Source organism: Euprymna scolopes, chromosome 19, assembly GCF_053919585.1.
Source record: "Euprymna scolopes isolate OS-2025 chromosome 19, ASM5391958v1, whole genome shotgun sequence".
Lineage (NCBI taxonomy): Eukaryota > Metazoa > Mollusca > Cephalopoda > Sepiida > Sepiolidae > Euprymna > Euprymna scolopes.
Genome location: NC_136500.1, coordinates 141,304,662 through 141,317,117, shown reverse-complemented (window position 1 = coordinate 141,317,117; position 12,456 = coordinate 141,304,662).

The following is a 12,456-nucleotide window of genomic DNA, read 5'->3' as shown; positions in this document are numbered from 1 at the left end:
AATACTTAATCCGATGACCGATTCCCTCGATGAATGAAAACACCGTTTACGCCGCTTTCTTGTTGAATCGCGCCATATTTGTAAAATTCAAACCAAAATCGAATTACTAAAGTCGGCCGAAAACAGAAAATCGAAAAAAAAAAACGGATAAATTGATTTTGAGCTATTTTTACGGCAGAAGTAATCATCTTTTATTAGAATTATCCGCAAACGATGCGCTTCATTTTCAGAATGTATTTTAGTTGTATTCATCAACTTTTGGAAAGTTCTGGAATTGCATTTTTAAACAAGATTACTGTACGTCTGTTCTCTTGTTTTATTTTTAAACAGTTGATAAGCAATATTAGAGAAAGAACTTTGTTTTGTATTCTTGTAAAAGGGGAGGGAGAGGTGCAGGTGAAAACAGAGGGAGGAGAAAGAACGGACAGTGAAAGAAAGAGGGTGAGGAAAGAAAAAAGAAAGAAAAAGAAAGAAACACCAACTCCTGTCCCATCATCGCAATACGGCATAATCACGTTGACACACCGGTTCCCGTCGGATCATCGAAGTTAAGCAACGTTGATCCTGGTCACTACTAAAATGGGTGACCAATTTGGGAAAACCAGGTGCTGTATGTAGGAGGACGTCGATACCTCCCTGCAAAAAGTTTCAAAAACCTAATGTCGTCATCTCCCCTAATGGGGATATGCATGCGACTTGGGACCGCTTGTGAATTCCATACTCCCATGAGGAAGCCGGTTAAACCCTAGTAGGGTTGGTGCTGAATGCACACACACACATCGCAATATGGCATTTCTGCCTGTTTTGCTAGTATTTTAATGGAATGCGCTCTGATGAACGCGTAATAGTTGTGTGCCCTGACATACTTCCGACCAATCCCACAAGCGTCAGATCACCGAAGTTAAGCAACGTTAAGCCTGGTCATTACTAAAATAGGGGGGGGGATCAATTTGGAAATTCCAGGCGCTGTAATTGGGAGGACATCGACACCTTCCTGCTACAGTTGCAAAAACTTCGCACAATCCCCTGTTAGACATGATCCCGACTCTCATGGAACTTCCTCCTTTGAAGGAAGCCGGTTAGACACAAAAGGGGTTAGTTCAGTTCCACACACACACAAGCAGCAAAATCCCACCCCTTCATGATCCCGACTAGTAGCCACTTATTTCTAAGTCGAAAGACTGGAAGAGTGAATTTAAAAGTACAATCGTACTACTTATATCTATTTATTACAACAGATTACTATACCCACAGACTGGAACGATAAAATTGTTGCCCCAGAAAAGATGACATGATTCCATTTCCGTTTGATAAAAACCGATTTTCTTTCTTCTTTTTTTTTCTTTTTTTTTTTTTTTTTTTGTTGCAAACTATCTACTGGTTGTCTAGTTGTGTACAAATCCCGAAAGCAATCGGAGCCTTCTATCATGTTTGAAAGTAACAATGTTCAACAAGCGAGATCGAAGATGTGACGCTGTGCAACTCATGCTCTCTACCGATCCAAGTTATGACAACAGGACCATTGCCAGCACCCTCAAAATTGCTGGATTGCTGATATTATTAAATATTATTATGATCTTTGGTGTGGTTTCAAGTGAGAGCAACATCATCTCACCCCGCATATTCGAAGCCGGCTTCAAAGTCAGCACCAAAGTGTACAGTGCTGAAGTATAATAAATTCATAACTTAAAAGATTGCAGCATTAATAATTGATTATATAATGTTAAATTGAATTTAAAAAAATTTAATGATGCATTATTTTAACTTATAAAGTTATTATATATTTTATTAGAATATATTATCCTTTTCCAGCTTTAACAATTAGCCCTTTACTTTTCCATGTTTAAGCTTAACCATGTTACTTTTCATGGTCGCATGTTTCTGTTATAATCCATGATTTTTCCAGGCTTCCAGTAAATTCACTTGTTCTTTGTTTAATTTCAGTATTTTTTTTTTTTTGCCGCATAAACATAACATACACATACGTAATAACAATGTACGGCACTCATCTGCTTTCAATAAAATCCCCTGAATTATCTTCTTTTCATTCTTTTCATTCTCTCTGTTTCACTTGTTACGTCTCTTTTCACGAGAGCGGAAAATTGGTACCAATAAGGGTAAACAGCAATTGGGGTGTAGGATAAGTGATTACTCTCATACCATGGTATTTCGAAGCATGACGCTTCTCATCAGAAGAGGAGCATTAGGTTTCGAAATACCATGGTATAAAAGGTTCTCACTTGCCATACACCCCAATTAATGTATACTCATCTCTTCTTCTATATAAATAAAATGAACTCATTTTTCCCGTCTGATTTTGACATTAATAGGATTAAAAATCAAGATATTTCATGCAAATATAATATGCACAAACGGCAGAACAATATCTGAGGTGTGTTATAGGCTTATTATTTCTCAAATTCCTCGATAATCTTAGATTTCTATACTTTTTCTGCTGAGATGTCACGGCCAAAATCGGTTAAGATCAATGGAAGTGGTAAAATATTTTCTCTCTAATAAATTCCTCCTCCCCCTGCCACCACTTAACACCGTTTGGGGATCGTTCACAAGGAACAGTTGAGAAGAGAACACCGGTTTGGCTTCGTAGTTCTTTCATGTGAAGTTATTTAAAATCACTACACTAAGCTGCAGTGCTCTGTGGCGTAGTGGTTAGCGTGCTGGACAATTCACATTATATTTTCACGTTCGCGCCGACTTACCGTAGTCGTTTTTTTTTTTCCTAAACAACTGGAATGGACTTTTCTTGGTAGCCAAACTGTTAACGTTGCAGATGGGTTTTTTTTTCACACTTTATTTTCCTACTTTTACTCATGACTCCGGGTTTGATCCTTCCTACTTACCTACCATAACATTTTTTAAAACTCCCCCCCGTCCCGGAAACAAACATTAGGGCAACGCCGGGTACCCCCGCTAGTCTTTCTTCTATATAAATAAAATGAACTCATTTTTTCCCGTCTGATTTTGACATTAATAGGATTAAAAATCAAGATATTTCATGCAAATATAATATGCACAAACGGCAGAACAATATCTGAGGTGTGTTATAGGCTTATTATTTCTCAAATTCCTCGATAATCTTAGATTTCTATACTTTTTCTGCTGAGATGTCACGGCCAAAATCGGTTAAGATCAATGGAAGTGGTAAAATATTTTCTCTCTAATAAATTCCTCCTCCCCCTGCCACCACTTAACACCGTTTGGGGATCGTTCACAAGGAACAGTTGAGAAGAGAACACCGGTTTGGCTTCGTAGTTCTTTCATGTGAAGTTATTTAAAATCACTACACTAAGCTGCAGTGCTCTGTGGCGTAGTGGTTAGCGTGCTGGACAATTCACATTATATTTTCACGTTCGCGCCGACTTACCGTAGTCGTTTTTTTTTTTTTTCCTAAACAACTGGAATGGACTTTTCTTGGTAGCCAAACTGTTAACGTTGCAGATGGGTTTTTTTCACACTTTATTTTCCTACTTTTACTCATGACTCCGGGTTTGATCCTTCCTACTTACCTACCATAACATTTTTTAAAACTCCCCCCCGTCCCGGAAACAAACATTAGGGCAACGCCGGGTACCCCCGCTAGTCTTTCTTCTATATAAATAAAATGAACTCATTTTTTCCCGTCTGATTTTGACATTAATAGGATTAAAAATCAAGATATTTCATGCAAATATAATATGCACAAACGGCAGAACAATATCTGAGGTGTGTTATAGGCTTATTATTTCTCAAATTCCTCGATAATCTTAGATTTCTATACTTTTTCTGCTGAGATGTCACGGCCAAAATCGGTTAAGATCAATGGAAGTGGTAAAATATTTTCTCTCTAATAAATTCCTCCTCCCCCTGCCACCACTTAACACCGTTTGGGGATCGTTCACAAGGAACAGTTGAGAAGAGAACACCGGTTTGGCTTCGTAGTTCTTTCATGTGAAGTTATTTAAAATCACTACACTAAGCTGCAGTGCTCTGTGGCGTAGTGGTTAGCGTGCTGGACAATTCACATTATATTTTCACGTTCGCGCCGACTTACCGTAGTCGTTTTTTTTTTTTTCCTAAACAACTGGAATGGACTTTTCTTGGTAGCCAAACTGTTAACGTTGCAGATGGGTTTTTTTTTCACACTTTATTTTCCTACTTTTACTCATGACTCCGGGTTTGATCCTTCCTACTTACCTACCATAACATTTTTTAAAACTCCCCCCCGTCCCGGAAACAAACATTAGGGCAACGCCGGGTACCCCCGCTAGTCTTTCTTCTATATAAATAAAATGAACTCATTTTTTCCCGTCTGATTTTGACATTAATAGGATTAAAAATCAAGATATTTCATGCAAATATAATATGCACAAACGGCAGAACAATATCTGAGGTGTGTTATAGGCTTATTATTTCTCAAATTCCTCGATAATCTTAGATTTCTATACTTTTTCTGCTGAGATGTCACGGCCAAAATCGGTTAAGATCAATGGAAGTGGTAAAATATTTTCTCTCCAATAAATTCCTCCTCCCCCTGCCACCACTTAACACCGTTTGGGGATCGTTCACAAGGAACAGTTGAGAAGAGAACACCGGTTTGGCTTCGTAGTTCTTTCATGTGAAGTTATTTAAAATCACTACACTAAGCTGCAGTGCTCTGTGGCGTAGTGGTTAGCGTGCTGGACAATTCACATTATATTTTCACGTTCGCGCCGACTTACCGTAGTCGTTTTTTTTTTTTTTCCTAAACAACTGGAATGGACTTTTCTTGGTAGCCAAACTGTTAACGTTGCAGATGGGTTTTTTTTCACACTTTATTTTCCTACTTTTACTCATGACTCCGGGTTTGATCCTTCCTACTTACCTACCATAACATTTTTTAAAACTCCCCCCCGTCCCGGAAACAAACATTAGGGCAACGCCGGGTACCCCCGCTAGTCTTTCTTCTATATAAATAAAATGAACTCATTTTTTCCCGTCTGATTTTGACATTAATAGGATTAAAAATCAAGATATTTCATGCAAATATAATATGCACAAACGGCAGAACAATATCTGAGGTGTGTTATAGGCTTATTATTTCTCAAATTCCTCGATAATCTTAGATTTCTATACTTTTTCTGCTGAGATGTCACGGCCAAAATCGGTTAAGATCAATGGAAGTGGTAAAATATTTTCTCTCCAATAAATTCCTCCTCCCCCTGCCACCACTTAACACCGTTTGGGGATCGTTCACAAGGAACAGTTGAGAAGAGAACACCGGTTTGGCTTCGTAGTTCTTTCATGTGAAGTTATTTAAAATCACTACACTAAGCTGCAGTGCTCTGTGGCGTAGTGGTTAGCGTGCTGAACAATTCACATTATATTTTCACGTTCGCGCCGACCTACCGTAGTCGTTTTTTTTTTTCCTAAACAACTGGAATGGACTTTTCTTTGTGGCCGAACTGTTAACGTTGCAGATGTTTTTTTGTTTTTTTTCACACTTTATTTTCCTACTTTTACTCATGACTCCGGGTTTGATCCTTCCTACTTACCTTCCATAACATTTTTTAAAACTCCCCCCCCCCGTCCCGGAAACAAACATTCGGGCAACGCCGGGTACCCCCGCTAGTATAGAATAAATCAATAAATTTATATATATTTAGTACTAGCGTGGGTGCCCGACGTTGCCCGGGTGTTTGCAGGTGTCTGTTGAGCAAAAAAAAGTAGTAGTAGGAAGGCAAGCTGGAACCCGTACCGCAAAGGAGGAAAAGAATGGAAAAAAACTGACGTCTTTGCTGTTACGACCACCGCCAAACCGGAAATGACGTAGGTTTTAATTAAGGCTAGACAATCGAAAGGAGGGGGATGACTTTCGAAAATATCGGCGAAAAGCGACCCCCCCCCCTGTAGAAAGTGACCAGTTGAGGGTAAAGATATTAATGTTTTAGCCAATTTATCGAACTTCAAAATGATACTAATTCTGTTAAAAATCCGCCGCCTCTGTCGATAGTTGTACGCAGATATGCACACATATATAGATTCATACATTTGTACATTGGTAATTCAAATTTTCGACCCAAACCGATTAAAAACCTTTCCCTATCTCTGAATACCCTTTATGTAAAATTTCAAATGTTAAGACCAGAAATTGACGTAGTAATTTGGTAGAAACCGAAGCGATCAATTTTTTTTTACTTTGACCCCTATTATGACCCCTTAACATTTATTGCTTGGGGCTCAAATTAAGTTATTAAGTTAGATCCATGTTCAAGGAACGTATATCCAAAATTTCAAGTGTTTAGACCCAAAATTGGCGGAGGAGTTTGGTAGAGTTCTCAAAAGTCAAATCGTTATACTTTGACCCCTTAACAGCCAAATTTCTTACCGAAAACCGATTACAAAGATTTTCCCAAATCTCAATACCCTGTATATCAATTTCCGAATCTGTAGACTTAAAATTGACAGAGTTATTGTGTAGGGAAATGTTCACATATAGACAGACACACAGACAGACACTTTCACTTTTATAGATATATAGATATAGTTTATATCGTCATTTTTTTTTTCTTCATTGATTTCTATGTAATCCTCAAAACTATTTGCTGAGCTTTGCATTATCCCGGTAAGTCTGCCCTAAAAAAATTTGATCTTGTTCTATTTCTTTTTACTCCCCCATCGGTCAACTTAGCTCATACGCACAGGTCATCATATTATGATTAGATAACTCTCTGTCTGGCATTAAAAGCATTTAATTAGAATAAATGTTTAATTTCAACCGTATCTCCCGCGCTTGACGGTAGCCGAATGGTTCAGATCCTTGCTAATGAAGCCAGACGACTTCTGTTACTGGAGTTCGAATCTCTCGACTGGCGTTAATCGTGAAACCCTGCACTGATGATTCCCGAAAGGATGAAACACTAGTGTCTGTAGGCATTTATTAATTATTATAGTAAATAATATATATTTATGTGTGTGTTTGTGTGACAAAAATCTATATTCCAACTTTCAAAATGTTCTCCATCTTACCGTTTGTTTCTTTCAGCATATAAAAATTTCCAATCATTGACAGCACTTGTTTTAGATTTTTGTTATCATTCATATATTCCTTTTATTTGCTTTTGAAGTTGAAGTTGTTCTTAGTTTTCTGATGAAGCAGAGCAGAATAGATTTTTAAATTTACATAATTATTATATGAAAGATTCTTCGCTACGAAACAGGTGCTGTCAAGAATTAAACATTTTAACATGCCGAAAGAAATAAACGGTAAGATGGGCAACATCTTGAAATTTAGAATATTGACAGTTACATCGAGAATAATAAATTATTTTCACACACACACACACGCACACACACACACACACACACACACACACACATATATACATATATATATATATATATATATATATATATATATATATATATATATATATATATATATAGCGGGCTTATTCAGTCTTGGGCTGACTATGGATACCCACGAAGGTTTCTTGCGTTTGAAATTTTTGTGGCAGGAGGTGCGCAATCTGCAACCACACCTCTCCAGAGACGACATTGTTAAATAATAGTGGCAAATGAAGTACAGGATGACTGGAAACAAATGCCGAGATAAGAGGAGATCACATACAGCGCCTAGAATTCCAAAATTGTCACCCATCTGATACAAACCAGGATCAATGTTGCTTAACTTCGCTGATCTGACTAGAACCGGTGTGTCAACGCGATTATGCCGTATATATAGTAAGTTATAAAATATATATGGCAATTAAGCTACACAGAATATGCATAAGCCTGATAAATCCTAGCGTGGATGAAACGCGGAATATTCTGTGTAGCTTAATTGCCATATATATTTTATAACTTTCTACCTACGTATTGAGCACTGTTGAAGTAAATACTTAAAGTTTACGCATAAGTTCATACTTTCGTATATTAATTTATGTGATTAAATGACGTAGTTATATATATATATATATATATATATATATATATATATATATATATATATATATATATACACGAGGGGCGTGCAATAAGTAATGCCCATGACCCACTTACAGTTGTCTGATCTAGCTGAAATTTTGCATATGTAATGATTTATATCTCTACGGGTTATGTGGCAAATTACAGCTCTGAACTAATTGTGGTTTCTGTTTTACAGGTGTTTGAACTGAGTCAGGTGTGAAATAGAGCCTGTTGAATGTCGAGCAGTGATCCGGTTTTTGTATTTGAAAGGACGCACACCACAGGAGAATTTTGATGAAATGAAAGAAACTTATGGTGATAATTCCTCATCACATGACCTTGTAAAACGCTGGCATCGTGAATTCAAACATAGCCGGAAGTCTGTGGAAACAGCTCCCAGACCTGGTCGCCCCCTTCTGCCATTGATGAGGCATCTGTCCGTCAAGTTAAGGCTGCCATTTTAGAAGATCGGTGCATTACTATTCGACAAATAGCCCAAGATGTCAAGATTAGTACAGGGTCTGTGGAAACTATCATTCATGACCATTTGCATATGCATAAAGTGTCTGCCAGATGAATTCCCAGGTTGCTCACGCCATTCCAGAAGCGAGAACGCGTCGAGTGCTCGAGGATGAATTTGGAGATGTGCCAAGAAGATGAGTCAATGTTTTTCAAAAGACTGATTTCATAGGATGAAACCTGGGTCCATTACTATGATCCAGACCACCAAAGCCCAGTTAATGCAGTGGAAGTACTTGGACTCACCACCTCTAAAGAAGGCAAGGGTGCAGCCCTCCGCTGGCAAGGTCATGCTCCCTGTCGTCTGGGACCAGAACGGAGTAGTGATGACAGATTTCCTGGCAAAGGGTATCACAATTACAGGAGCCTATTATGCTTCACTTTTAAGGAAATTAAGAGAAGATATCAAAATCAAGAGGCGGAGCAAGATCAGCAAAGGTACTCTCCTCCTGCAGGACAACGCTCCGGTCCACAACTCGCATGTCGTCAGATCAGAAGCACGGGCGTATAGATATGAAATCTCTCCCATCCCCCTTACTCTTCTAACCTTGCACCCTCTGACTTTCACTTCTTCCCAGGCATGAAATTGTTTTTGGAAGGAAAGCGTTTGCCAGAAGATTTCTGAAGTCACGTCGTGGTTGGAGGACCAACCCGGGGTGTTCTACAAAAATGATATGCATAACTCTGGGTGGTTCCTATGTAGAGAAAGACTAATAACTGCGCCAAGTTTCGTTGCTCTACTGCTATCGGAAGTGGGTCAGGGTAATTACTTATTGCACGCCCGTATATATATATATATATATATATATATATATATATATCTCAGAACAAGTATTTAATAAAACATGTTAAAAACACTTTGAAAAAGAGTTAAAACCATATTTAATTTTAAAAAGGAAACACAAAATAAGTGGATAGTCCTTAATCCGCGGAGTTTCGAAGAAATACTTTCCTTCTCATCAGAGGGTAGGATTTAGCAAAATGCGGGATCGGATTTTGCTTGCAAAAGTATTTGATGAAATGACAAGTAAGTCATAGATCTTACTTGGTAACAAAAAGTGAAGCAGAGGGAATATGGTGAAGAAAAGGGTCGTTTCACGTGAATGGATAGTCTGGTGCAGGGTAAAATATCCAATAACGGTATAATCCAAAAAAGTTGGTTAAGTTTCCATTTCCACAAGTAAAATCCAAGGGATTTATATATATATATATACATATATATATATATATATATATATATATATATATATATATATATATATATATATATATATATATATAAAGCTGAATGTGTGTGTATGTGTGTGTGTTTGTGGTCACGAATAGGCTCCTATATGATTGACTATCTTAAAAAAACTGATTACATATAATGATAAAAGATGTATCGAGACACAGGAATGGGTATGTTTGATCTGGACCAGGCGCAAATGCAGACCCCACAAAGTATGGAAATAAAAAATTTTAAAATTTTAAAAATCGTTTTTTTTTTTTAATATATAGATGTACATAATAATACTTTGATAAGTATGTTTTAACTTAAATAGGAATGGTATAATAAAATTGTGGGGTCTGCGTTCGCGCCTGGCCTCCATAGAATGGAAATAGGTACTAACTTTAATAAAGACTTTTCATATCTATCTGCGTAAGTATACTTTAATAATTATGTTTCAGTTTGAAGAAATATGGTTTAATAAAATTATGGGGTGTTCGTTCGCGCCTGACCTCCATAGAATGGAAATATGTCACAAAGTTTAACAAGGTTTTTTAATATAGACCCACAGGATATTGTTATAAGTGTTTCAGTGTGAACAGGTATGGTATAATAAATTATGGGATTTATTTATTTTATTTTTTCTTTCATCATATTTTGCTTTGGTTTTGATACCCCCAAATTCGAAGCTATCTCTTTACAACTCTTTCTTTTCATAAACTATCATACTTTCATAAACCAGAGTCCATTTTCTGTAGACTGTTTTTGAACCCAGTCAACGACGGGTACTTTTGCTAGTATATATATATATATATATATATATATATATATATATACACATATATATATATATATACACATATATATATACACATATATATATATATATACACATATATATATATATACACACATATATATATATATACACACATATATATATACACACACATATATATATATATATATATATATATATATATATATATATATATATATATATACAGTGATGATCATATTTATTGGCACGGTAAAATAAAAGTTAAATTTTGTCTAATAAATTCTAAAAAAGGGATTAAATTAAAGAAAATAACAAAGTATATTATATATTTTTAACTGGCCTTTCCGATGCAGCAATCGGATTTTAGAAAAAATAAATAACAACGGAACAACAAACATAATTGCAAAAAACCCTTGTTCAAAATTATTGGCACGGCTTTGTTTTTCTTTTAGTATCAGTATAATATCAATTAATTTCCGGTTTACGTGCTTTCTGAACTTTTTTATAGCCATATTATGCTTGTTTAACGCTAATTCAGTGAATAATTTTTTTCAGATAATTTTTAGATAGCGATTTATTTAAACTATTATAAGTGACTAAATTATAATTTTCAATCGCCATGGTTAAAACTAAGGAACACAGCGAAGACGTCAGGAAGCTTGTTGTAGCATGCCATACCAATGGGGAGGGCTATGATAAGATTTCAAAGAAGCTAAACCTTCCCAAATCCACAGTTAGAGCCATAATAAACAAGTTCAAATCGCAAGGCCACGTTATGAGTTTAGAGGGTAGAGGGAGAAAAAGGATTCTTTCCCCAAGAGATGAACGGAAAATTGTTCGACAAGTAAAACAAAACCCAAGGATCTCTGTTGGGGAGATTGTTGATGAACAGAGCACCTCTGGAGTGAATGTATCTCGACATACAGTTGGTAGAGTTTTGAAGAGAGCTGGTTTAAAAGCATGTCGTCCGAGAAAGACTCCCTTATTGAAGCCTATGCACCTGAAAGCAAGGCTAGCCTTTGCAAAACGTCATATTGATAAAGATGTTGCATTCTGGAAACGTGTTCTATGGACTGACGAAACGAAAATAGAGTTATTTGGCCATAATAAAGTGTCTTATATTTACAGAAAATCTGGCGAAGCTTTCCTGCCTAAGAACACCATACCCACAGTGAAGCACGGTGGAGGCAGTTTGATGTTTTGGGGATCCTTTGCTGCCTCTGGACCAGGGCGACTTGTTAAGGTCACAGGTAGCATAAAAAAGGAAGATTATGTTAAAATATTGGATGAAAACCTGAAAGACTCTGCTAAAGAGATCTCACTTGGTCGTCGTTGGTGGTTCATGCAAGATAATGACCCAAAGCATTCGGCTAAACTGACTAAGAAATGGCTTGAGGACAATCATATTAATGTTTTGGAGTGGCCATCACAAAGCCCAGACCTTAATCCAATTGAAAATTTATGGAGAACATTAAAATTGAGGGTAATGCAAAGGAAGTCTAAGAATCTTATTCAATTGGAGGATTTTTGTCAGGAAGAGTGGGCTAAAATTACTACTGAAGAGTGCAACAACTTGGTTGTAAACTATGAAAAGCGACTGAGGAAGGTAATCAAGGCCAAAGGCTATACAATTGATTATTAAATAAATCGTGCCAATAATTTTGAACAAGGGTTTTTTGCAATTATGTTTGTTGTTCCTTTGTTATTTATTTTTTCTAAAATCCGATTGCTGCATCGGAAAGGCCAGTTAAAAATACATAATATACTTTGTTATTTTCTTTAATTTAATCCCTTTTTTAGAATTTATTAGACAAAATTTAACTTTTATTTTACCGTGCCAATAAATATGATCATCACTGTATATATACACATATATATATATATATATATATATATATATATATATATATATATATATATATGTGTGTGAATGGAAATGTATAAAAAAAAAAGAATACGAAAAGTATAAAAGCTTATAACTTTTCTTTATTCGTTTTCAATT